The sequence below is a fragment of the Mauremys reevesii genome, linkage group 23 (assembly GCF_016161935.1).
Source record: "Mauremys reevesii isolate NIE-2019 linkage group 23, ASM1616193v1, whole genome shotgun sequence".
NCBI lineage: Eukaryota > Metazoa > Chordata > Testudines > Geoemydidae > Mauremys > Mauremys reevesii.
In genome coordinates, this window is record NC_052645.1 from 2,797,253 (window position 1) to 2,822,589 (window position 25,337).

Here is a 25,337-nt window from a genome sequence, read left to right on the forward strand (position 1 = left end):
AAAAAAAGAGAGTAACAGAAAAGAGAAGAAATAAGATGGGAAGGAAAACACCCAGTGGGGCATGGGAGATGTTGACATATGCAAATCCCTCATGTAAACCCCTCCCCCCCATGCCCTTCATTGTCTCCTCCACCCATTCCAGGGTTCCCCAGTCTTTCTCCATGGCAGGGGTTCTGTGTGTTTGATTCCACCCATAGCAAGGTCCTCCATTCTCCCCAATGGCAGGGGCTCTGTGTGAGCCACTTTTCTCCCCATTCCACCCTCTACCCACTATACGGCCAGGAGACAGCAACTCTCAGATCCTGTGTGGATTGTCTGATGGGCTTGGGGCCAAGAGAAAACTGCATATCCCCTGCCAGAGCAGTAGGAGTAAAAATAGGGGCTTCCAGAAAAATGGGAAGGGAAGAAAAGAAAAGCAGAGAAGAAAGTGGAAAAGGAAGAGAACGTGCAGACACAGGAACCCACCTAAATTCTGAAATAGATTACAAGAGAAAAAGAGATGGAACAGCACAAAGGAATTTAAAAAAAAACTCACTAAGTACCAAACTAGAAACCTTTAAAACACCATGCTCACACTAAACTTACTTCTTTTCCAAATCCTACCAAACCAAATTAAGTTTTGTCATTTAACAGACTTGTCAGCAAAAACTATAAATAGATTAATTTAACAAAAATACAAAAACCATATTTTTAAACTTGCTTTGTAAGATCTACTCACTAAGACCCTGTTCATTCCCTCAGGGCTCCCCCAAAAAGGAAGCAGGAATGCTAATCAACAACAAACAGCAGCTACATTAAAGCAACACACGCTACTTGTTCTGCCCTCAGAAGAAACACGGTAACTTCTCTTCGTTCCTAACGAAATCAGACACTTTCAACCAACATTCCCTAATTACAAATTATAGAAATGATGCTTAAAATACACTTTCAAAGCCCCAGCCCCATCTACATACCCAGGCTAATGCGCACACGCTTTACACCACGGTGAGTGTTTTCATACAGCGGGTTTCACCCCCTGGGAACTAAAGGACACAAATCTAAAGCCAGGTCCCCATGCCATGAAGCACACTCGAGGCAGCTTTAGCCCACTGGCCATTAGAAGAGGTTTATGTCGCTATTTACAGAAACACGCCTCCTCATTAGCATGCGGAGCTCCTACCGACCAATCAAACCCTCTTGCTGTTACTGCCCGAACCGGCCCCGCCTCTCACCGGCTCTGCTCTGCCACGTGCCGGCGCCGCGCCCGTGTCCCCGCAGGCGGAGCCCGGCCCGGCGCAGCTCTGCCCGCCCGGGGCTGCAGCTGGTTCGCTCCGGTTCCCGGCACTAGAGACTCCGCGTGTCACGTGACCGGGGGCAGGCACCGCCTCTGGCTGCTTCGAGACTGGAGCATCCCGGGGGGGGGTGGGACCAGATGGGTCATTAGTGCCCAGCAGCAGCAGCCCCCGCCCCCTTCACTCCTCGCGCTCCCCCAGCGCCTCCCGCCCGCTGACAGGGGGGGAGGGAGAGGAGCTGAATGTGGGAGTGGGGCATTGGGGAAAGGGGAGGTGGGGTGGGGCCTGGGAGGAGCCCGAGGGGGGGCGCAGCCCCCCAGCATAGTGGAAACTCGGCGCCCCTACATCGTACTAGTGCAGGGCCGCCCAGAGGATTCCAGGGGCCCGGGGTCTTCGGCGGCGGGGGGCCCTTCCGTTCCTGGACCCGCCGCCGAAGTGCCCCGAAGACCCGCGGCGGGGGCCCCCCCGCCGCCGAATTACCGCCGAAGCGGGACCCGCCGCCGAAGCGCAGCCCGGTCTTCGGCGGTAATTCGGCGGAGGGGGGCCCCACCGCCGGTTCTTCGGGGCACTGCGGCGGCGGGTCCGGGAATGGAAGGGCCCCGCCACCGATTACCGCCAAGACCGGGCTGAACTTCGCGGCGGGTCCCGCTCCGCTCGGCGGTAATTCGCCAGCGGGGTCCTTCCGACCCGAGCGAAGGACCCCGCCGCGAAGACCGAAGCGGCAGAAGCTCCTGCGCCCGCCGCACAAGAGTTTGCCAGGCCCCGGAGGAGTGAAGGACCCCGCCCGGGGCCCTGAAAACTCTGGTGGGGCCCCCGTGGGGCCTGGGGCCTGGGGCAAATTGCCCCTCTTGCCCCCCCCTCTGGGCGGCCCTGAGCGGGCATCAGCGCCAGACAGCAGCTGCATTCGAGCAATCCCGCCTATTCGGTGCCGGATTGGAAGAAAACATGGTAAAAATCGTCCTCCAACAATCCCTTTGGAAAGCACGTCTCTAGCTAAGCGCCGCCATTTCTCCTGCAAAGACACCTCCCTACTGCCAATCCCCGGCTACCCTGATTAACGTCTTAATGACTCGTTTTTTAAAACAAGTGGTCACGAAAGAAAATGGATCGGACCTTTTGCAAACAGCCTTTTTGTCAACAGATGGCCACGTTCTTCACAGAAGTGGGGGGAGCACACTTTGTAGTTTGTACAGGTGGAGTTTATTGCCCGCCCCCAAGGCTCCCAGCACCCCTCAATTCCCTCCCGCAAGCTCCCTATGTGCCCTCTCCCATGCCACTCTTTTTAGGGACTCCCTGAAATTCCCCCAATCTCAGACCTTACCAGAGAATCTCCTCACCCTTATTCTCCCCATATCAAGTTCCCCACACTTCTTCCCACACCAATGGCTCTGTTCTCACCCCCATTCCCACTTCCCCATGGCAGGGACTCTGTGTTCCCTCTATTCCCCCATGCCGGGGTCTTTGTGTACCCTCCCTTCCCCCCATGCCAGGTTCTTCCAATCTCCATAGGACGAGGGGTTCTGTGTACCTCCACTTATCCCCTCGCTTCATTTCAGGGCCCCCATTCTCTCCACCACTGTAGAGACTGTGTGCACCCCTATTTGCCTCTTCTTCCCCATTCCTCCCTCCTTCCCAAGTCAAGCTCTCCCAGTCCCCTTACCTGCCAGGGGTTCTGTGGGTCCCATTTTCTCCTCCCCCACTTACACCTTACGCACTGTATTAAGGGCTCAGAGAGGCTCTGAGAAAGTTGCATACCAACAAACTGGCAGAGCATTAGGGGTAGAAATAGGGGCTACTCGAAACGGGGGAGAGGGTGGAGAAAAGAAGAAAAAGTGGAAAGTGGAGAGAACTTGCAGAATTAATATGCATGAGTCTATAAGTTTAAACTAGAACGAGGGAGGACAAAAGAGAGGGACACTGCATAAAAAGGTGGACTTAGAAGTTTAAGCAATTAGAGGTTCAACTAAGCAACTGTTTACATAAAAAACTGTTGTATTTTTACACTGCATTTTCTTCTCTCATGCTATTAGAAAACTCACTGAAAAACACCCACATCCTCCCACAATACAGAAGCAATACATATACTAAAAATTAGTTACAATCACTACATCCCTTCTCTAAATATACACATCAGAAACAGAAGTTAAACACCAACTTCCAAAAAATGTTTTTTAATGTAGTTTATACAGACTAACCACTCAGTCTGTGTTCTTTCCCTTCTACTTCCCCAGAGAGAAGAAAGAAAAATCATCAATAACAGACAACTGCATCAAAGCAATACTGCTTACTTGCTTTACACTCAGGAAAAAGCACTTTAACTCATCCTCCTACTTGTCCCTGCCAGCAGGTAGGGGATCTTGGGGGGCAATTACTGCACTGGTGGGGTGCAAAATAAACTTTATTAAGAAAATGCAAAAACGGAAAATTCAATAGTGAGGGGTGTGGGGTTTGTTATGGTAGACAATTGGGGAGGGGTTTCTTTTGGTGAACAGTAGGGGGGTTTCAATAGTGGGGTACAATACAGTAGGATACAACATGGTGGGTAACCAATTAACACAGAAATATAAATGTAACAGGTAGCTAACAATTTCTATGTAAAGGGTGTGTCACAGCAGCATATAACCAACTAACAGGTTTCAGAGTAGCTGCCGTGTTAGTCTGTATCCGTAAAAAGAACAGGAGTACTTGTGGCACCTTAGAGACTAACAAATTTATTTTAGCATGAGCTTTCGTGAGCTACAGCTCACTTCTTCGGATGCATAGAATGGAACACACACATAAATATATCCTGTCTGTGTGTTCCATTCTATCCAATCACTTTGTGTTAAAACAACCTCCCACGGCTATAGTCTAACGTCTAGAGTGCCTATATTTAGTGGTTACAGAGTGTAATTTAATACATCAAATCTCACTATGATCACAGAGACAGCGAGACTGACAAACAGCACACTGTATGCATGTCTCATTGTGGCACCTGACATATGAAGAAACTTTTTAAAATGCCTCTTTAGCTTCTGTTACAAATAAACGTCTTCTCGAATTTCACCAATCACTTCTTCTAACTAAGAGAGGAACACCTCTTCAGCCAATCAGATATTTCTTCCATAGCTTGTACTCACAGAGGCGGGACTAACAAACTGGAACTGGCTACGTTGGAATGACGCATCGGAACAGTTACGCACAAGAAGCACACATTGCAAGAGCCAAAGGTGCTAACGTGCTTCAGAAGAGATGTACACACTAAGCAATCTGCTCTTAAAGCAATGACGTCTGTTCCCCAGAGATCCCTGTTAGGCCTGCTCTACACTACGCGTTTATACCAAATTTAGCAGTGTTAAACCGAATTAACCCTGCACCCTTCCACACACCAAAGCCCTTTACCCCCAATCGGGGCTATTGCAGATTGTGTATTCCTTATGCCACCCGATCTTAAACCGGCTGCCCAGCTCCCAATGGGGTCCAAACTCCAAATAGATCCCTTTTACCCTCTATAAGCTGTAAAATCCTGTGACCAGGGCAGCTGCCTAGCAGCCTGCGCATCTGCCTAGCAGCCTGCGCATCTGCCTGCCAGCGCGAGAGCTCGTAAGGCACTAATCCGGATAGTGGTGGCTGGGGGGTAAGAGGATGAAAAGCTACCAGAGTGGTGCAGTGGAAGTGTGCTGGGCCCAGAGGTCAGTGGAGCAAAACCATCCTCTACTACCTGTGTGCTCATTTGTTTTCCCTCTGGGCCTTCAAGCGAGCCGGTGACCAGCAGAGCACCAAGAGCCTAGGCCGTGAGGCAAGAGGTGGCTGAGGCAAAGCGGTGGCCTGCCAGGGAGCTCCCCGGCACCTCTGGCTGCCTGGGCTGAAGGCAAGAGGCAGGCCTGGGCGTGGTGAGGGCCTCCTGTCCCGGAATGAGGCTGCAGTGCTTCCTGGTCCCCTTTTCCCACCACCCGGCAGGCGGCTGCTGCGGGAGAACACGAGGGAGGCTCTCGGGGCGCTGGGCAGCGCTGTGTGTGTGGCTGTCAGGGGAAAGAGCCGAGGCTCCGGACTCGACCTGCCATTGACTCGCGTGGCTCTGCGCGGCCGTCAGCCGGGGCGGGGCGGGCCAGGCTGCGGACGTGACTCAGGCTTGGGCCGCATGGCCGCGCTTTCCTGACGAGGCGTGAGGCAGGCCAAGAGCTTTGCACAGCGTACAGGGAAGTGGGAGGGAGGCGTCTTTGAGCCGGCCTGTCTCCTCCGCTTCTCCCTTGCCGCTTGGGCGGAGGCGGGAAGGGAGCGAAATGTTCCCGGCTGAAGGTTTTGCACTCGGCCTTGAGGATTAAACCTGAGGCTCTGGCATGGCTGCTGGGAGATGCGCTTTTGCAGCGCGGCCCCCACACTCTTGTAGGCAGCAGGTGAATCCACTGTGTCCAAGAGGGAGCCTTCGAGGCGGCAAAAGGGGAACATCACGGCTCCCAGCAGACCTTGAGGAGCCCATGAGGAGCCTTCAGTGGCATCCCTGGGGGAGCATAACCCCCCCTCCTTTCCATTAACAGCTGAACTCACTGACCCATGATACCACAGAGACACCTACCAGCAGCTGGTTTGCCAGGGCCGCTGCCCAGCACCCTGCAGCGCTTCCTGCCAGTGCCAGAGCTCACCAGGCGCTAGCCTGGAGCCAGGGCCGCTAGGCGCTGCTGAAGAAAAGCCAGCAGAGGGACACAGTGGAAGCGTCCTGTGCCCAGAACACAGAGGTGGATCAATCAAAACCCTCTTCTGCCAGCACCGGGCCTCCTTCTTCTTACACTGGGCCTGCAAGCGAGGGGGCGGCTGGCACAGCGCCAAGAGTCTAACCTGTGAGGCAGGAGGTGGCTGATGCCCGCAGCCTGCTGGGGAGCTCCCAGAAGTTATTAAGGGACAGAGACTCCTCAGTGCCCTTAGTAACAAGGGTTTGGGGTTCCCCAAGGCCAGTAAGGGGGTCACTATGTCTGTCTTATAACCCTGGGTGTCAGGTCGCAAGTCTAGGGGCTTGGCTACACTTGCAAGTTTGAGCGCATTAAAGCAGCCCCGGGTGCCCTAACTCCTGAGGTGTCCACACTCGCAAGGCACATGGAGCACCTGGGCTCTGCAGCTGGAGCGCTCCTGGTAATCCACCTCCATGAGAAGCATAAAGTTCACTTTGCCTCGGCTGAAATGCCCAGGTGTGAGTGTGACGACGTGTTGTATTACTGCACTGTGACTGGCCTCTGAAAACGTTCCATAATCCCCTGAAGTCAAGTGCCCACTGTGGTCATTGTTTTGAAATCGGCATGCGGATATTCCCTTTCAAAGCTCTGTTTCCGACAGCCGGCTGCTTATCTGCTCCGGGACAAAGCAACCATTACTGGGGAATGCTGCTGCCGATGATGCAGGGTGTGTGTGTGAGAGAGAGGTGGGGGAGGGGTGGTCTGCTGCTGTCCGAACACACAAGACAGCATGCTGACACACTCTCCGACCCCCCAACACACTGTCTCTCCCCACATACACACTCCACCCCGCCCCATTTGAAAAGCACATTGCAGCCACTTGCACACTGGGATAGCTACCACAGTGCACTGCTCTCTGTGGCATTTGCAAGAGCTGCTAGTGTGGCCATTCCAGTGCACTTGCAGCTGTCAGAGTAAACACACAGCAGCATTTTCCCTGCTGTGGTCTCCGAGGGCTGGTTTAACTCCCAGCGCTCTACATCTGCAAGTGTAGCCAAGCGCTAAATTTGCCAGGCCAACCTACATAACACCTAACATATTTGAACCTCTTCTTTTCACACGGTTGCTCAGTCTCATGGGCTGCTTTGTCTCCAGACAGATCCATTCTCTTTCAGAACAGCCTTGCTCTTTCTGTCTGTGTCGGAGTAAACACTCCCTTCACTCTATTCTCAGACAAACACTAGTATTAACTGTTTGCTACTGATGGGTTTAGAAAGCATTTGTCAAATGGAAGATTCTGTTCCTGGAGGACTGTTCTGAAGATCCAGTACTTTATACAAGAAGAGAGGAGTTTTTCACCCCGGATGGGCCTTGAACCCACAATATCTGGTTTAGGAAGCTAATGTTTTCGCCATTAGGCCACTGACGAGCAGTAGAAAGGTAGATGGAAATTCCTCTCATAATTGCACATTTCTCACATTCACTCAGAAGCCAAATACCCCATTTAATCGCCTTACAGAAATGTCTGTATCCCCTGGCAGCGAGGCAACTGGGCAGGTCGCTGACAGAGCTGAGCACCACCTTTCTGCCAGCCATCGTTAGAGAAGAACCCCACCCTGGAGTCACCCTCCTCCTTCAGCACCTCCACGGCTGTGGCTCTGAGTGGTAGTAGGATGATTAGGGGGTGAATCCGGGACTGGAAGGGGGGTGAGGTCGGCCTGTAAGGAGTAACCAGGTGGGGCTGACCCAGGGGGAGGCTGTGGGCTGCTGGTCAGTTTAGATCAAAGCTGCACAGCGACCTGACACCCAGGGTTATACCTCATCAGGAAAGCGCGGCCATGCGGCCCAAGCCTGAGTCACGTCCGCGGCCTGGCCCGCCCCGGCTGACGGCCGCGCAGAGCCACGCGAGTCAATGGCAGGTCGAGTCCGGAGCCTCGGCTCTTTCCCCTGACAGCCACACACACAGCGCTGCCTAGCGCCCCCAGAGCCTCCCTCGTGTTCTCCCGCAGCAGCCGCCTGCCGGGGTGGTGGGAAAAGGGGACCAGGAAGCACTGCAGCCTCAGGCCAGGACAGGAGGCCCTCCCCACGCCTAGGCCTGCCTCTTGCCTTCAGCCCAGGCAGCCAGAGGTGCCGGGGAGCTCCCTGGCAGGCCGCCGCCTCACCCAGGAAATAAGGAAAAGGGGATGAATAAAGAAGTCAGGAAATAACAAGGAAATGAAGCAACAAAGAATCCTGTGGCACCTTATAGACTAACAGACGTTTTGCAGCATGAGCTTTCGTGGGTGAATACCCACTTCTTCGGATGCAAGAATAACTCTGAGCGGTATCCGAAGAAGTGAGTATTCACCCACGAAAGCTCATGCTGCAAAACGTCTGTTAGTCTATAAGGTGCCACAGGAGTCTTTGTTGCTTTTACAGATCCAGACTAACACGGCTCCCCTCTGATACAAGGAAATGAAGAGGTTTGTCGAACGGGTTTCTGCCCCATTTACCATCTTCTCAGCTACCGCTCAGAGTTAAAGACCTAGAGTCGACCTATCGGCATAAGTACAGATGGTTGGATGGGAATTAAAAGGAGCTGCTGTCACAAGTGTTAGGTGCCTGCAAGCAGCATGCAGAGCGTTTAAAAACACCGCAATTAGAGGCTCAGATGAAACGTTTGCCCTAAATCAGAAGCGACAATAGGACGACCAGCAGAACGCCACTCTAGGTACATGGCAGAGTAATGGAGGCCGTTAGAGGCAAAAAGTCATTCCTCAAAATTTGGAAATCAGATCCTAGTGAGGATAGTAGGAAGGTGCACAAACTCTGGCCTGTTAAGTGTCAAAGTGTAACAAGTCGGGCCAAGAAAGAATCTGAGAAGCAACGTGCTAAAGACACAAAAGCTAAGCATAAATCCGGTCAATGCGAGTCCTGGCCTGTCCCCGCAGAAAGGTGAACCCCCTCTGTGGCTGGAGTGAGCTCCTCTAAGCCGACCTGCGCCAGGTAGTGCTCATTGTAAAAATGTTTCCTCTGACGGTTGGGAAAACGGGACCAGCGGTGCTCAGGCCGGCTGACATAATTAAAATCCGCCCCCCCCAACAACAAACATCATGCAGCCCAGAGGAAGGGAGCCTTTGATCTTCCCTCTCATGCCTTAACTGGGGACCATACACACTAATATAGCAGTGACCAGTGCCACAGAGCACAAAGCCCACCAGTAATGCCCTCCCTGGTTGGAGCTCCACCACCTTCTGTACTAGCACCGCGAATGTGAAAAACAAGACTCCAGCCCCATCGTTCTTCCCTGGCCAGGAGGCCCTTCCTCCAATCACCCTCTGCCTATTGAGCTACCCTAGAGTTGTTAATGTGCATTTCCTGAACACCCACCATGGCCAAGTCCAGCTGCTCCAAGGCACTGAACATCAAGCGCCTCCTCCTGGGCCCCCAAATCCCTGCCACCTTCCACAGGGCCACTTTTACAGATTCCCCTTCCCTGGTACTGCCCTTGCTCAGCTGCACAGAGGAGCTTCCATCCCCAATCCCTGCCTGTCACTGCCCAGCAGCCCTCTGGCACCATTCCTGAGGGTCACCCTGCCTTGCTGTCTTCCTGCCATGTTGGGAAAGACAGATCCCATCTCTCCTTGTTAAAAGTCAGGTGGGCCAAGTAGGGGCAGAAGCCCATTCTATGTTTTCCTACTGCAGAGCCCAAGATCAGAGACTCACCATCAGTGCCACCCACAGGGGAGGCAAGTGGGGAAGTTTGTTCCAGGCCCCACAGGGGCCCCATGAGAATACAATGTTGCAACTTTTTTTAATGGAAGGGGCCCCCAAAATTGCTTTGCCCCACAGCAGCTCTGCTCACCTTGGGTGCAAGTACCACTGGGCTGCCAGAGAACAAGCTGCCCCCCTGTACAAAGAGAATAAAAGAACCTGTCAAAGCCTGGGATTGAACCAGGAACCTTTAGATCTTCAGTCTAACGCTCTCCCAACTAAGCTACTTTGGCAGCCATGGAGCAGTATTTTGGCCTGTTGCTTCTCTGTCTGGGATGTTTTTGCAGCAGTTGCACACAAACAGGACGTCATTGGGAGCTGTCCATGAAGACAAGACCTGCTTTTGCCTGCCTTGCTCAGCTTGACTTGCTGCCTCACCCCGTTCCTGCCCTAGTGCCCGGGTTGACCTGGTGGTGGAAGGGGACTGGGGGCCAGTGGCACGGGGAGGAGGTTGAGCTGGACCCTGAGCTAGACTAGACCCTGGCAGTGAGAGTCTGGCCACCACTTGCCGCCCCACCCTGTTGTCCTGGCTTCCCCCACTGGCGTCATTTCTGGAGGGAAGTGGGGCTTCTGCCTCCCCTCCCCGATTTTCACACCGCAGAGGAGTGCGGACAGGAAAACGAACGGCTGCTCCACACCCCCACCGGAGGAACCCGGCGCCCTTAGCTGTGGGGAGTAAGAAGTGGCTGTTGGCTGACAGGGCCTGTCCCGAGGAGCTGGAACAGCAGCTGCCGCCCTCGGCTCCAGGCTATGGGAATTGCTCATTGCCTGGCTGCATGGGCGGCTGCTGCTCCGTGCTCTGGAGAGCGTCTGTATTGCTCTGTCAACCCCCCGTCTTCACTGAGCCGGTCTGGTAAGGTCCCAAGTGCCCCCTCCGGCCTGGCAGCTGAGAGTCTGTGCAGACATCAGCCCCCCTGCCAGCCCCACAGGCAGCAGCAGCGCCAGCCCCCCAGCACCACAGGGGCACTCGATGCACTTCCTGAGGGGAAATGGCTCCTTGGCGTCCAGCTGCTAGAGTGAGAGCCAGGAGAGAGCAGTGTCTGGCTCACCTTGGGGGAGACAAGAGACCTGGTGAGTGCGGATCTCCCTCAGCCCCCCCCACAAGGCTGGTCAGTTTTATTGTCACTGTGATAGTCGGTGCTTCCCTTCAGGGCCGGCCCTAGAGGGATCCGGGGTATGGGACAAATCCCCCCTTTCCTCCCCAGGCCCTGCCCCCCACTCCACCCCTTCCCCCAAGCCCCCACCCCTGTCCCATCTCTTCCCGCCCTGCACCTTCCTGCCCCATTCCTCTCCCTCTCCCACTCTCCCTGCTCCTCCCCCCCCAGCGCCTCCTGCACCCCACTGAACAGCTGATCACTGGCAAGTGTGAGGAGCTTGTCAGCAAGGCCTGTAGTGGGTGGGGGGGAGCTGGCTGCCAGTGGGTGCTGAGCACCTTTTTTTCTCTGTTGGTTCTGCAGCCCCGTAGCTCCCATGGAGTCGCTGACTCACATGCTAGAGAGAGGAGCAGAACCAGGGCTATGGCTGATCTATGGGGCACTAGGTGAGTGGCAGAGGCTTCAGGTGCTGAGAGTTTGCCCGACCCCTCAGGTACACAGTGTGCGGGAGTGTCCCAGGCATCTCGATGAAAGGAGCAGAACAGAATTTACTTGGGGTGGGGAGAGAATTGAGAGTGTCTCAGGGGGTTGTACAGAGGTATTGCCCGGGTGAGAGACTGGCTAAAACACAGGCCTCGCTATGAGCAGGATTTGAACCTGCGCAGGGGAACCCTATTGGATTTCAAGTCCAACGCCTTAACCACTTGGCCATCACAGCTATGAGCACAAAACTGCCCCAATGCCAGAGAAACTGGTAAAGAATCACAATGCCCAGGCGTGAAGTCATCTGAACTACAGGATTCCCACAGCAAACCTGGATCCCAAAGCACAGGGGGGATTTGGGGTTTGTTCTGTTTGCTTAGCCAGGTGCCACAGGAGTCTTTGCTGCTTTTACAAATCCAGACTAACACGGCCCCTCTGATACTCCTAGTGACACTCTCCAATGGATCCCCATCCTCCACCCACCTTGAGCTAGGTAGGAGCGGATCATCATTATCCCTACTTGAGAGAGGGAGAAGCTAAGGCTGAGAAAGGAGAATTGACTTGTCTTAGGTCACACAGCCAGCCAGTGGCAGAGTTGGGAATAGGACCCAAGAGCCCTGATTTTCAAACTAACCATCAGATCTTGAATTTCAAACACTGAATGACCTGAATAAAGTGCTCTCAGATGAGCTCCAGACCAACAACAGTGCACAGTAATTATTCAGCAAGTATTTGAGGAGAACTGCAATGTTAGAGAGAATCATGAACTGCTCAGAGACCATTAATGCAGCAAAGCAGCAAAATTTGTCAACATATAACAGGTTCTGACTTATTTCCTTGGTCTTAAAAGAGAACAACAAGGACCTGAGTCTCCTCCTGTCAATAACCCCCTGCTCAGCCAATCAGGGTAGAGACTGAGGACGGGAGGCTGAGGGTTCTCACCAGAGAGCCCAAAGGATGGCCCAGGTCACTGGTGGGGATCACTGCCCGAGCACTATTTCAGCCCCACATTTTTGGGTGGACCTCCCACAGTGGGAGCTGCAGAGCACTCCCCCACAACCCACACACACACACACACACACACACACACACACCGCTCCTGGTGTTGGGAGGGGAACAGGTGAAAGGACAAAAGAAGCAAGAGACAAAGAGAAAGGAGGAAGGGATGGATGGAGGAAAAGGTGAAACAGAAAGGACAAACCCTAATGTCCCCACTGATTCTATGGGACAAAATCCCAGGTGCGGAATAAAATTCTGCCTCCTTAAGTTTGTGTTTTCCATGCCTAGAATTCAACTGTCACCAGATGGATCAGACCGAACAGGTTTCAAACCTCAAGGAGGCTCTTACCTTCTAAACAGGGATGGCTGTTTTCTAGTAAAATCATGAAAAGGGAAGGAGAAAACTCAAAAGAGGTTCCTCCTGGCGCTCACGTGCCTGAACCCGAATACTCTCTCAGTCCTCAAAGAGAGACCTGGAGAAGGAGACTTGCTGAAGCAAAGCCACAGGGTCTCTGAGGTTTCCCTGGCCCCTCACCCCCGTCCTGCCTGGCTGATGTCAGCATCTCTCTGTGAGGTCACCACCTCCCCACCACCTTGGACCAATAGTCTGAGGTCCTGTAAAAGGCCTTTGTGATGTCACTGCCACACCCCTCCCTTGCTGGGCTAATGTCCTGCCCCTGGCCAGGCACTTTGGAGGTTTGAGCTACTCCCTGTGGATCACCCACTCAAGGAGCATTCGTTCTAGGCAGCAAGCCGGCTAGACAGGAAAACATCAGATGCTGCTCCCAATGCTACACTCAGCTTTTCAGAAATTAGTCGCCTTTATGGCCAGAAGAGACGATTAGAGCATCTAATCTGACCACTTGAGGATCACTTGAGCTGCAGTCAAGCACTCTACCGCTGAGCTATACCCCCACAATGACCTGAGTAGGGAATCGTGATTTTCAGGACTTTGAAGGACAAACCCTGATTCATCGAGCTCCTTTGCCATTCCCAGACCACAGGTGGTTTTAAAAATGGGGTTTGATTAAACTTCTTAAATGTGGCAAACACCACAGCTTGCACACCCACCGATATAGCTTCTCCCACTGACATAGCTGCCACCTCTTGGGAAGTGGATTAACTACACCCCCAGGAAAACTCTCTCCCCTCAGCATAGAGCAGTGGTTCTCAAGCTGTGGGCAAGACCCCAAAGTGGGTCATAACCGTGTTTTAATGGGGTTGCCAGGGCTGGCGTTAGACTTGTTGGGGCCTGGGGCTGAAGCCAAATTTCTGAGCCCCACCACCCAGGGCTGAATCCTTCAAGCTCTGGTTTTGACCTCCCCTAACTGGGGCAGGGCTCAGGCTTTGTCTTCCCTGCCTCTGCTCAGTGGGGAGGGGCCTGGTCCCTCTTTCCAGGGCCATGGAGTAAGTTTTTTTTGGGCAGAAGGGGGTTGCAGTGAAAGGAAATTTGAGAAACGCTGGCATAGAGCCTCTGAATATGTCTAGACTTGGCTCCCTGTGGCAGATCAGACACGGAAAGTACAGCCATGGAGACACCACACACCAGCCTTGCCTAACAGGCAAGAATCAAACCTCCACAGAAAGACGCCTGTTGCTTTCTAACCCATCTCCCTAAGCCCTCAGCCACCAACACTTAACAAAGGGGCTTTTCTACACGATGGTTCTGGTCTCACTGAAGGGTCATTTCCAATTGTTTGCTCAGACCAGCATTAGGGAAAATGGTGCCCTGGGCAAAGCTTGTACTTTGGCACTTCCCCATTGCCCCTGGACGGTCCCCACTCCCCCTTTACCGCTAGCTCCTGCACTCCCACGCCTTGCACCTCCTTCACCCCTAACTCCTGCCCCTCCTGTGCCCCCTTTGCCCTTAACTCCCTGGGCCACCAGCCATTGCCCCTCTCCTGCAGCCCCTTCACATGGCTCCAGTGCTGGGGGCCTGCACTTGTTCTCCCTTTCCCTGGGCTTTGGCATCACTAGCCCCTGCTTAGCGAGTAGGGTTCAGTGGTTCCCAAAATGTGGGGCATGACTCCTAGGGGGACACAGAGGAACATGCATGGGGGCACCTCAGGGCCTGAGCCAGCCCCCATGGAGGGAGCAGCACTCAGCCCCACTCTGCCCCAGCTCTTCCCCAACCCCAACGTCAGCCTGGGGCTCTGGCTCCCAGCTCAGCCTCGACCCCCTTACCCCTGTCTGCACCCCTCTCCCCAGCAAGCAACAGCCCCACTCCCAGCCTCAGTTCTTGACTGCGGCTTCCAAGGGGCCACAGCCATGGCTAAGAGGGCACAGAGTGAAATGTTTGGGGACCACTGGTTTAGGGTGATGTTCTCAATCACTTCTATGAAGTCCAATAAAAGCTATTCCTCACCCACCCACCCACCCCTCCATCAGGACAGTCTAGGTATGTTCTGCTGCCCTTCAATCATGCAGGAAGGATAATAACATTTCATTCCATTGAATCCTAAAGTGATTTGTAACCCACCACCAGCCGAAACTGGTCATTTTGGGAAAGCGGCCCCATCATGCTGCATACCTAGGCAGAGTAGGTGTGTCTGTGCAAACACGCTCTGTTCCTGAAGTCTTTCCCCCAGCTCCTCACTAGATGTGAGGGGGGAGCTCATTCAGCCCCTGCTTCTGCGTAGTATTTAAAAACTCCTTATTGGCCCTAGCTCTGCTGGCCTTAGATTTCTCCTCCTGTCCCTTTTTAACAGCTCAGATGAGGTGGCCGAGTGGTTAAGGTGATGGACTGCTAATCCATTGTGCTCTGCATGCATGGGTTCAAATCCCATCCTCATCGGATGCATTTAGTTGTCACCGCTCCTTTGTAGACAACCATCTCCCCTTTGGTACAATGACAGCTCAAACGATCTTGCTTCTTGCAAACAAAACCTTCTCAGAAACTCAGAACTCCCTTGCTTTAAATAAAATGTCTAAATCCCAGATTTCTTTAAAAAAGAAATTCTCTAGTGCTGTATTTCTTAGTTTTTATCTCAAGAGGTAACATCCTCATCTTCTCCCCAAAACACCCTGGGACCTGCCCAAATTATTAAAATACCCTCAACTCGAGCAAGGCCACAACAGTGAACCAGAGCTAGTATCTAGGCCAAGCTGTTCTGAAGGAGGCAACTCAAACATTTTCTCCTGCTTCCCTTGGCCAAGTCTGACTGAGAAAACAAAATTCCCCAAACTGAAAATTTTCTGCTGAAAAACTAATACTAGTCTGTTTGGGGACTTTGGTTTGAAAGTATTATTGTTATTATTCTCTTCTGATTTCTGAGTCAGTTCAGTTCAGTCTTTTTCCTCCAGGTGTGTTTCCAGCTGCTGAGTTGTGGGGGAGAGAGGCCAGGTCATGATGTCTCTTCCCCTCTTTCATAGTTTCCTCTGACTTGCTAGGAAGCTCCTTTGCTACGATGTGAGTCAATCAGTGTCCATTGTCGCTGTGCTATCTCGGAGAAGCCTGCATTGTACACGGTTCCTGGGATGGTCCTTGGGAGTGTGGATCCCTTCAATGGGCCAGCAGCGAGTCTGGCTCCTCCCTTGTCGCACCTGAAAGTCTGGTGGGGGGCATTTCCCAACCTCATAACATATCTCAGTAACGCACACAGAGCAAAACTTCATAACTTCCCAACCAATGCGAGCACACACAATCCAACACGATATTAATGTTCAACAGATCAAGACTTTTGAAATGACACCTCACCAGGCAGACTTTGTACGAACCATCTCATCATTATATGAGAGTGGTGAATATGGGGCTTGCAGGGTGCTGCTCTGAGCACAGCGTGCCACACCTGGGCTTACATTGCAATGGAGACGTACCCTTAGAGTCCATCTCTCCTGGGATAAAGATGGCCCACACCTGACTCTCTGCCAATCCCCACTGGGCCCTGAGAAGTGTTGTTCGTGTTTGGATTCTATAAAGCAGAGGAGCAGATGAAGTTTTGCTCCCAAGGTGTGTGTGTGATTCTTTGGACAGGTCTACACTACAAAATTAGGTTGGTGTAATTACATGACTTAGGCTGGCAATGCAGTTCTATCAAGCTAATCCCGGTGTAGATAGCGGCTCAGCTGTCAGAACTTTCTGGAGCTATGAAAGGGGAGGTACCCAGCCTCTGTAGCAGGAATGCAGGGCAGGTGAGTTCACGGCAGGCATGGAGGGATACTGGTGGAGGCCAGTTATGGTGATATAATGACCAGCAGCATTTACACTGACATTTGTCACTTTAAGTTTGCTGCAAAAAGCACTAGGCCTCTCGTCGAGGTGGTTTTATTTTGTCACCAAAACAGGGCAATTTTGTCGCCAGACGTGGTATTGCAGTGTGTGCACCAGCCACAAGCTGCTGACCGAGGGAGCGTTGTGTGTTTTTCACGCATCTGAGCAATATAATGATGCTGAAGTAACCTTGTAGTGCAGACCTGGCCAAAGATTCTCTCTCTCTCTCTCTCTCCCTCTCCCTCTCACACACACACACACACACACACACACACACACACACACACCTTGCAAGGAAAACGTCACCTGCTCCTCTGCTTTGCAGAATCCAAACACAAGCAAAGCTTGTCAGGCCCCAGTGGGGATGGCAGGGAGTCAGGTGTGGGCAGACACTGTGCTGTTGCCACAGGCAGGCACCATGGCTTAGCTGGCTAAAGCACCTGCCTTGTAAACAGGAAATCCTGGGTTCAATTCCCAGTGGTGCCTTATTGACTAACTCTTGGGCAACCTGGTATTGGCTACTGTGGGAAGACAAAACACAGAGCTCTTTGGTCCAGCCCAGTATAGTTGTTTAAATTATACTCACAGGCACTGATAACAGACTTACTGAAAATTTGGGAGTTAAGAGCTGATAGGTCAGTGTTCCAGCCTGTCACAGATGATCCTGCTTCCTCTGGGACAGGGGCAGGTCTGGGCTCTCACACTGAATGGCTCATTGTGGCTGGCAGAACCTGTGGGCAGCTTGTTTAGTTTGCACCGAGGGTTGAGTCCTGCTTTGTGCACCGTGTGTGAGGATGAAAATCCTAAACTGCCCTTTGAAATAACGAATGCAGCAGGACGTGTTATTGTCTCTGCCCCAAAGCAGACAGACCAATGGAGAAATGCCATTGAGTCCAGGCTAATACTCCACTGCCATTTTACCTTGTTTGCTTGCTAAACTCCCTCCCAACCTTGAGGGCTCCCAGAGCCCGGTATTGAGCCTGAGCCGAGAGGTCTACGCTGCAAATTTACCACCCCATGGCCCTAGCCTGGGAGCCTGCACTGGCACGGGACAGCGCTGGGTGTTTCATTGCAGTGTGGACATAGCCCAGCATTATGTCTATACTGCCATTAACACACCCAAGTCACTATTCTCAAACCCTGGGTCAGTTGATTCAGCGTAGACACTTGGGCTTCAGCCCAGCCTCCAAGACCCCATGAGGGGTGAGGGTCTCCGAGCCTGGGCTCCAGTCTGAGCCCAGATGTCTACGCTGTAGTTTTTAGCTCCACAACCTGAGCCCCAGGAGCCCAAATCAGATCATCCAGGCCAGCCGGGCCAGTGGGATTTTATCACAGTCTAGATGCCCTCTCAGGGTATGTCTACACTGCAATGTAAGCCCAAGGTTAGTAGAAGTCATGTCAGCAGCCCCAACACATAAACATAAACCACAAGGGAAAGACCCACCCCCCAGATAAGCTGGGCAGTGTCCTTCTCCCTACGGTTCGTAAGTCCAGCAACCAAAAGTCCTTTAACATGAGCCATCCCCGCTCTGCACCCCACTCACAGCTGTTGTCCTTAGTCAGAGCAAGCCCAGAGGTGCCTCTGTACAGTTCACCTGCCATCCTGGGTGGAAAAGGGGGGAATATAAGAAGGCTCCATACTCACTATGTTGTCTAGGGACTCACTCATCCCTCTACAGCCACCCTGTCCTAAAGTTGGTCTGACACCTAAATTTTAGCATTGGGACCCAGACCCCAGCCCACTCAGCTTTGGAACCCCTGTCCCCTGCCTAGCAAGTGCTATTGAATTGAGGGTGAGTCCTCAATCGGGTCTGCCAAGCACAGTTGTGCTGCCCTCGATTCACACAACAAGGATAACAACCCTTTATTTCTCCTGCCCCAATAACATGGAGACTGGGAGTCCAGCACCAACCACAAGTGATCATTTCGGCAAGCAACCCAACCTATTTCCAACACACTGTAAAATCCACATGCAGACTCATACACAAAACCTTGCAATAAAATCTTCCTGAGCGGGTCTGAAGCACCTGCTGCTGGAGGGAAGGAGGGAGCCGTGGATTGGGATTGAGGAGCAGCATGAGGAGAAGGGGCCTGTGGGTTGGGACAGAGGAGAAGGGTGAAGAGGAGCAGGCTCGGGTTGGGAGTGAGGAGCAGTGAGCATAGGAGGGACTGAGGGTTGGGTCTGAGGGGCACTGGGAAAAGAGGCGACATGGGTTTAGGCTGAAGAGCATCTTCATTTGGGGATCCAGCAGGACAGAGGAAGGCAGCAGGTGATTCTAATTCCTTAGGGATATTCTGTTTGTGTGTGTGTGTGTGTGTGTGTGTGGTGTGTGTGTGTGTGTGTGTGTGTGTGCGTGCAGGGGAGGAACATGCTCTATGCCCAGAGGCCTTTATTCCTCCAGGCTGCAAGGACAGAGGGGCTGTCAGGAAGTTGCCCCTTCAAACCACACACAAAAAGGCCCTTCTGAGGAAAGGGAAAATCCTGAAGAGAAAAAGTAACATCAAAGAGGACTCCAGCAAGACAGTGTAAGATCTTGGGGAGTAGTTTATCACCTGACCAGGGACTTGAACCCTGGACCCTCAGATTAAAAGTTTGATGCTCTGCCCACTGAGCTAGCCAGGCTCATAAAGAAAAACAGCAAGTTGGTGCAGAGGAGAAACTAGTCAAGAAAACAAGAGCGGGAAACAATATGGGAAACCTGCTGCTCTCTCTGGCCTGGTCAACACTACGAGTTTATATCGAATTTAGCAGCGTTAAATCGCATTAACCCTGCACCCATCCACACAACGAAGCCCTTTATATCGATATAAAGGTCTCTTAATACCGGTATCTGTACTCCTCTCCGACGAGGAGTAGCGCTGAAATCGGCATTGCCATGTCGGATTAGGGTTAATGTGGCCACAATTCAACGGTATTGGCCTCCGGGTGCTATCCCACAGTGCACCATTGTGACCGCTCTGGACAGCAATCTGAACTCGGATGCACTGGCCAGGTAAACAGAAAAAGCCCCATGAACTTTTGAATTTCATTTCCTGTTTGCCCAGCGTGGAGCGCCGATCAACACAGGTGACCATGCAGTCCCAGAATCCAAAAAGAGCTCCAGCATTGACTGTAGGGGAGATACTGAAGCTGATCTTTGTATGGGGAGATGAATCTGTTCTATCAGAACTCCATTCCAAAAGACGAAATGCCAAAACATTTGAAAAAAATCTCCCAGGCTATGATGGAGAGAGGCCACATCAGGGACTCAACACAGTGCTGAAACTTAAGGAGCTGAGACAAGCGTACCAGAAAGCCAAAGAATGAAATGGACGCTCATGGAGGGAGGGGCGGCTGATGACTGTAGCTATCCCACAGTTCCCGCACTCTCCAAAAACCATTTGAATTCTTGGCTGAGTTCCCAAAGCCTGAAGGGTCAAAAACATTGTCACGGGTGGTTCAGGGTATATGTCATTGCCCCCCCTCCCCCGTGAAAGCAAAGGGAAAAAATAATTTCTCGCTTTTTTTCAATGTCACCGTATGTCTACCGGATTCTGCTGGCACATGTTGTGCTGCAGCACTACACAGCAGCATCCCCTTCCCTTCCCTTCCCTTCCAGATGGCAGACGGTACAGTAGGACTGGTATCAGTCATCGTCATCCCGTGAGTGCTCCTGGCTGACCTCGGTGAGGTCGCCCAGGGGCACCTGGGCAAAAATGTGAATGACTCCCAGGTCATTCTCTTCTTTAAGCTTTGTCTAATGGAGATTCAGTCCTGCCTGGAATATCATAGCAGCTGGAGGCTGCCCCCCCTCCTCCTTTGAGCTCTACTTGCAGAGGCAATAAAGTCAGTGTTGTTTCAAATTCCTGCATTCTTTATTACTTCATCACACAAATGGGGGGATAACTGCAACAGTAGCCCAGGAGGGGTGGGGGAGGAGGGAAGCAATGGGTGTGGTTGTTGCAGGGGCACCCCCTAGAATGGCATGCAGCTCATCATTTCTGCGGGATGTCTGGGGCTCTGACCCGGAGTGGCTGTTTGCCTCTCTGGTTCTTTAGTAGGCTTGTCTGATAGTCTAGACAGGACTGACTCTCCCTTTAGACAAAACGTAAAGAAGGGAATGACCGGGGGAGTCATTCCCATTTTTGTCCATGCGTCCCCGGCCGACCTCACCGAGGCCGGCCAGGAGCACCCATGACAGCAGCAGACAGTACATTATGACTGGTCACTGTCATTGTCAACTTGCAAAGCAGCAGATGGGATGGGATGGCTAGTAACTATCTTTGCTAACTTGCAAAAGGCAAGGGGATGCTGCCGTGTAGCGCTGCAGTACCGCGTCTGTCAGCACCATCCAGTAGACATACGGTGACAGTGAAAAAAGGCTGAACGGGCTCCATGGTTGCCGTGCTATGGCGTCTGCCCGGGCAATCCAGGGAAAAGGGCACGAAATGATTGTCTGCCGTTTCTTTCACGGAGGGAGGATTGAGTGACAACATTTACCCAGAATCACCCATGACACTGTTTTTGCCCCATCAGGCATTGGGATCTCAACGCGGAATTCCAATGGGCGGGGGAGACTGCGGGAACTATGGGATAGCTATGGGATAGCTACCCACAATGCAACACTCTGGAAATTGACACTAGCCTCGTACATGGACGCACACCACTTAATTAATGTGCTTAGTGTGGCCGCGTGCACTCGACTTTATACAATCTGTTTCCAAAAAACAATTTCTGTAAAATTGGAATAATCCCATAGTGTAGACATACCCTGTGATTAACAACTTTGCTGGCTAATTGAAAGGCTTTGCTGGCTAATTGAAAGGCTGATGGTTCAAACCCAAGTGAAGATGGAGGTGTTTTTAGTGATGAGAATCCAGTACATTTTAACAGGCAGAAAAGTGCCTCAATGCTGCTCTAGCCTCATTGGGCAAGCATAAGTGGCACTTTTGCCAGATGCATTGGTGGTATAGTGGTGAGCATAGCTGCCTTCCAAGCAGTTGACCTGGGTTCGATTCCCAGCCAATGCAGGGAAGTGACATTTTCTCTACTGGGAATTGGTTTTATTTCAGTCACGTTGTATCAGTTTATCAATGAAATGAGAGAATCAATGTCCTGCAGGTCATTCAACACACAGTGGAGGAAGAAAGGGGTGGGACTGTACAATGAGCTGTTGGAGTTATCTGGTATTACAATGTTTGGTTTATTTAAAAAAAAATATCTTTACTTCCCTCTCCCTTTTAGACTCAAAGCCTTTAAGGTCAGAAGGGAACAATGTGATCATCTAGTCCGACCTGCTGCACCTTGCAGGCCAAAAGACACCACCCACCCACTCCTGTAATAGACCCGGGAGGGGAGGCAGCTCTGTGCACTGCCCCTACCCCAGGCAGCACATGGAGGCCCTCTGCTCCCCTCCCCCCATGGGTGTGCAGAGATGTGCCAGCAGCACTGAGGTGGCTCCCTGCCCACTCTGCCTCCGTCCCTCCGTGCCACTCCCAGAAATGGCCGGCATGTCCCAGCATCCCCTGGGGTGGGGGGGAGTGTCTCCATTCACTGCCTCTGCCCCGAGTACCAACTCCGCAGCGCCCATTGGCCAGGAACTGCAGCCAATGGGAGCTCTGGGGGCAGTGCCTGCAGGCAGCGGCACACAGAGACCCCCTGGCCCCACCCACCTACGAGCTGCTGCCGCAGGGTTGTGTGTACCGGTCACTTTGGGAGCTGCAGTGCCCGGGGTAAGCGCCACCCCTCCTGCACTCCAACCCCCTCCCCCAGCGCAGAGCCAGCACCCCGCACCCAAATTTCCTGCCAGAGCTTTGCTTGTCTTCCTTTCACCCAGAACCATCGTCCTTCTCCTGGGCTGCAAGTAGCCACCCCTGGGAAGCCAAGAGGCAGGCACAGGATTCTGCCTCCCAGCAGCCAACCGCACCTCCCCAGGCTTTGCAGAACGACTGGTGGTGCTCTACTAACCCCACTTAGCCGCACTGAGGCGCTTAGCTTCTGCCCTGCCTTCCTCAGCTCGACTTTCCTCTTTTGCCCCATTGCTGCCTCACTCCCTCCTTTGGCAAGTCACACAGAGGAGGCAGCAGGAAGAGCCGGCCGCCATAGGCCAACCTCCCAGGGCAGAGGAGACCAAACCACAAGTCTTCAAAAGGTGACTGGCCAAGATCCTCTAGCTTTCCCGTGCTGATGCCAAGGCTTTTTCCCAGCTCATTTCACCACCCTCTGCCAGGCAGGGGTTGAGTTTATCACAGGTGTTACCCAAAATTGGGCCAGCTAGTAAGCTAATGACCCACCAGAGTTTGGCAGAAAGCAGCACGTTTATTATACTGACAGCTAAGCTCAAAAGAAGAAGCGGGGGGCAGCGGGGGTGACACACTCACACTTGCATACTCACGCTCCCAGGACAGGCACAGCACTGGAGATGTCAGGATTCTGCAAGGTAAGGCAGTCCGGGCAAAGGGCATTCACTGGAGGTACAAGCTTGTGAGTGCTCTCCTGAGCACAGGGCCCCTTCCCCTTTTAAGGGCCTGCACCTCATGGCCTGCGACTAGAGATGACTTGGCTGCATCTGGTTGGTCACACTCCACCTTGGGCAGTGTCCATGCTCTGGGTGTGTGAGTGCTGCCTAATTAGCGTCCCAGACACCTTGTCTACCTGGGAGCTCTTCTGCTCTTCACCCAGAACATTCATCCCACGAGCATTCCAGGGGGGAGCAGGAGGGGAAAAGCCACTTCACAGGCATTCAGAGAGGGAGAGGAGACAAAAGTGGGAGCAGGGGAAGTACAACAGACCTTCTGAGCATAGAAATCACTGCTGCTCCTACAACAGCAGGGACAGGCCAGTAGGAGCTTGGAAAATTAAGCCATTGTGTTTCTGCCTGGTTTTGAACCAGGGACCTTTTGCATGTTAGGTAAACGTGATAACCACTACACTGCAGAAACTCTGTCAAAAGCCTTTGCCCCTCCCTTCATAAGTACATAAGAATGGCCATACTGGGTCAGACCAAAGGTCCATCCAACCCCGCATCCTATCTGCCAACAGTGGCCAATGCCAGGTGCCCCAGAGGGACTGAACAGGTAATGATCAAGTGATTTCTCTCCTACCATCCATCTCCACCCTCTAACAAACAGAGGTTAGGGACACCATTCCTTACCCATCCTGGCTAATAGCCATTCATGGACTTAACCTCCATTCATTTATCTGCAAAAAGAAAGAGGAGTACTTGTGGCACCTTAGAGACTAACAAATTTATTTGAGCATAAGCTTTGCTGGGCTAAAACCCACTTCATCGGATGCATGCAGTGGAAATACAGCAGGAAGATATATATATATACAGAAAACATGAAAAAAAATGGGTGTTGCCATACACACTATAACGAGTGAGCAGTTAAGGTGAGCTATTATCAGCAGGAGAAAAAAACCTTTGTTGTGATAATCAGGATGGCACATTTCCAACAGTTGACAAGAAGATGTGAGTAACAGTAGGGGGACAAATAAACAAGAGGAAATAGTTTGACTTTGTGTAATGACCCATCCACTCCCAGTCTTTATTCAAGCCTAATTTAATGGTGTCCACTTTGCAAATTAATTCCACTTCAGCAGTCTCTCATGAGAGTCTGTTTTTGAAGGTTATTTGCTGTAATATTGCAACTTTTAGGTCTGTAAATGCGTGACCAGGAGATTGAAGTGTTCTCCGACTGGTTTTTGAATGTTATAATTCTTGACATGTGATTTGTGTCCATTTATTGTTTTACGTAGAGACTGTCTGGTTTGGCCAATATACATGGTGGAGGGCATTGCTGGCACATAATAACATATATCACTTTGGTAGATGTGCAGGTGAACGAGCCTCTGATAGTGTGGCTGATGTGATTAGGTCCTATGATGATGTCCCCTGAATAGATATGTGGACAGAGTTGGCTTTGTTGCAAGGATAGGTTCCTGGGTTAGTGTTTCTGCTGTTTGCTTGCTGGTAAGTATTTGCTTCAGGTTGGGGGGCTGTCTGTAAGCAAGGACAGGCCTGTGTCCCAAGATCTGTGAGAGTGAGGCATTGTCCTTCAGGATAGGTTGTAGATGCGCTGGAGAGGTTTTTGTTGGGGGGCTGAAGGTGACGGCTAGTGGGGTTCTGTTACTTTCTTTGTTGGGCCTGTCCTGTAGTAGGTGACTTCTGGGTACTCTTCTGGCTCTGTCAATCTGTTTCTTCATTTCAGCAGGTGGGTAATGTACTTGTAAGAATGCTCGATAGAGATCTTGTAGGTGTTTGTCTCTTTCTGAGGGGTTGGAGCATATGTAGTTGTATTTTAGAGCTTGGCTGTAGACAATGGATTGTGTGGTGTGGTCTGGATGAAAGCTGGAGGCATGTAGGTAAGCATAGCAGTCAATATGTTTCTGGTATAGGGTGGTGTTTATGTGACCATCGCTTATTAGCACAGTAGTGTCCAGGAAGTGGATCTCTTGTGTGGACTGGTCCAGGCTGAGGTTGATGGTGGGATGGAAATTGTTGAAATCATGGTGGAATTCCTCAAAGGTTTTCTTTTTCATGGGTCCAGATGATGAAGATGTCATCAGTGTAGCGCAAGTAGAGTAGGGGCATTAGAGGATGAAAGCTGAGGAAGCGTTGTTCTAAGTCAGCCATAAAAATGTGGGCATACTGTGGGGCCATGCGGGTACCCATAGCAGTGCCGCTGACTTGAAGGTATACATTGTCCCCAAATCTGGAATAGTTGTGGGTGAGGACAAAGTCACAAAGTTCAGCCACCAGGTTTGCCGTGACATTATCAGGGATACTGTTCCTGACGGCTTGTAGTCCATCTTTGTGTGGAACGTTGGTGTAGAGGCCTTCCACATCCATAGTGGCCAGGATGGTGTTTTCTGGAAGATCACCAATGGATTGTAGTTTCC

The 25,337-nt window shown here is 52.0% G+C and overlaps 6 non-coding genes and 1 pseudogene across 6 annotated transcripts; 3 read left to right on the forward strand and 4 right to left on the reverse strand.

Annotated features, from left to right (window-relative positions):
• Positions 1 to 716: 716 nt before the first annotated feature.
• LOC120389441 lies at positions 717 to 929 on the reverse strand. The gene has a single exon (XR_005590919.1). It is a non-coding gene; the product is annotated as a small nucleolar RNA U3 (small nucleolar RNA).
• Positions 930 to 3,469: 2,540 nt separating this feature from the next.
• Positions 3,470 to 3,598, reverse strand: LOC120389438 (annotated as a pseudogene).
• A 6,232-nt stretch (positions 3,599 to 9,830) lies between these two features.
• On the reverse strand, positions 9,831 to 9,903 carry TRNAF-GAA. Its single transcript has one exon. It is a non-coding gene; the product is annotated as a tRNA-Phe (tRNA).
• A 1,497-nt stretch (positions 9,904 to 11,400) lies between these two features.
• On the reverse strand, positions 11,401 to 11,482 carry TRNAS-UGA. The gene has a single exon. It is a non-coding gene; the product is annotated as a tRNA-Ser (tRNA).
• A 3,476-nt stretch (positions 11,483 to 14,958) lies between these two features.
• TRNAS-GCU lies at positions 14,959 to 15,040 on the forward strand. The gene has a single exon. It is a non-coding gene; the product is annotated as a tRNA-Ser (tRNA).
• Positions 15,041 to 16,868: 1,828 nt separating this feature from the next.
• TRNAT-UGU lies at positions 16,869 to 16,942 on the forward strand. Its single transcript has one exon. It is a non-coding gene; the product is annotated as a tRNA-Thr (tRNA).
• Positions 16,943 to 21,394: 4,452 nt separating this feature from the next.
• Positions 21,395 to 21,466, forward strand: TRNAG-UCC. The gene has a single exon. It is a non-coding gene; the product is annotated as a tRNA-Gly (tRNA).
• The last annotated feature ends 3,871 nt before the right edge of the window (positions 21,467 to 25,337 follow it).